This window comes from Otolemur garnettii, unplaced genomic scaffold, assembly GCF_000181295.1.
Source record: "Otolemur garnettii isolate 467f Iridium unplaced genomic scaffold, OtoGar3 scaffold00022, whole genome shotgun sequence".
Lineage (NCBI taxonomy): Eukaryota > Metazoa > Chordata > Mammalia > Primates > Galagidae > Otolemur > Otolemur garnettii.
In genome coordinates this window covers 18,682,436-18,683,878 of record NW_003852417.1, presented here as the reverse complement: position 1 = coordinate 18,683,878, position 1,443 = coordinate 18,682,436, and the positions used below count along the sequence as shown (strand labels likewise).

Below are 1,443 nucleotides of genomic sequence, written 5' to 3'. Positions count from 1 at the left end.
GTGTACAACCTGCAGCCCATGGGCAGCACGCTGATTTCATGAAGACTTTTTTTGCTTATCTGTGGTATTTGATATCATGAAAAGTATGCAGAGTTTTTTTCCTCATCAGCTTTCATTAGTGTTTGTGTAATTACTGGGTGGCCTAAGACAACTCTTACTCTTCCCATGTATGGCAGAGAAGAAAAAAGGTTGGACACCTGTTGGCTAAACCCTAGGGATCCACTTGAAAGAGGCATATGAAGAAATTACAACTCCAGATCTCTTCCCAATCCCATAGTCAGGCAACTATGTTCCTGCATAAACTGAAGTTTTCTCTAGAACTGAAGTGTTCTAGAAATTGAACCAGAACACCCCCAAGTTCAGGCTTCCAAGCAACAGTAGGAGGCAGGTATGTGGTTGAAAACAGGGGGATTACATGTAAATCCACATGTTAATAGTCAGCCCTCCGCCAGGCTTCTCCCCTTACACTCTTCCCAGAAAGGGACTATCAGGTATATGTCCCCTGTCTCAAGGAGTGGCGGATTCTTCACTTAAAAAATTTGCTAGCCCCAGAGAAAAGTCCCCTTTTTCATAGTCTCCCAGTGAAGTAGCTTGAGAGTGAGGCCCACCACTAAATCCCTGCCCACGCACACAGAGCTGCCAGTCATTTTCATGCCTCACAGTTGCATATGATGGACGGGATCGGCCACCATCACCAGGAATTTCCAAAAAGCATCCCACATGAAAGAGAGTCCAAAATAAATAGAAAAAAAATGAACTTAAAGGGGACAGAAATGATGTAAGAAGAAAATATTTTTTAAGTTTTATGTATACTTGTAATAGCCCTTAGAGATTTAAAGGAAGATGCACATCCATGACAAAGAACAGGATGGTGTGAAAAAAAAACTACAAGAAAAAAAAAAGTGTGTGAGGTGATGGATGTGTACCTTGATATAATCATTCCACAGTGTATACATACATCAAAAAATCATGTCATACCACTTAAATATATATAATTATTTGCCAGTTAAAAATCAAAATTTAGAATCTTTTTGTAGTTCATAAGCATGATGGTTAGGTGTTCACACGCATGCATGAGATGTGCCTTCCCCAAACCTTGTTACAATGTCAGCACATTACCCTTCTGACTTGAAAAAAAATCAACATTTAAATGAAAAAGTAAATAAATAAATTCTACATTTAAAGTGGGTGGTGGACAATACATGTATATCAAAATGGAACGACTAGCGATGACAAATTGATCATATGCCTTTATCTTTTTTCCCGCCTAAGACCCCAGAAAAGTATAGACCCATGAAAATACAGAAAATTGTAGTGAGGACATCAGTGAACTAAAGAATTCAACATGTTTTTAGATGATTGGAAGTGGCTGCCACCATGGCAACTGAATTAGAACAGTGGAGAAAAGGTAGTGGACTGGTGAGGAGATTGAGTGCTAATTAT

General features: G+C 39.1%; 1 non-coding gene across 1 annotated transcript; it reads left to right on the top strand.

Annotated features, from left to right (window-relative positions):
- The first annotated feature begins 1,025 nt into the window (after positions 1-1,025).
- Positions 1,026-1,129, top strand: LOC111724407. Its single transcript, XR_002772703.1, has one exon. It is a non-coding gene; the product is annotated as a small nucleolar RNA U13 (small nucleolar RNA).
- The last annotated feature ends 314 nt before the right edge of the window (positions 1,130-1,443 follow it).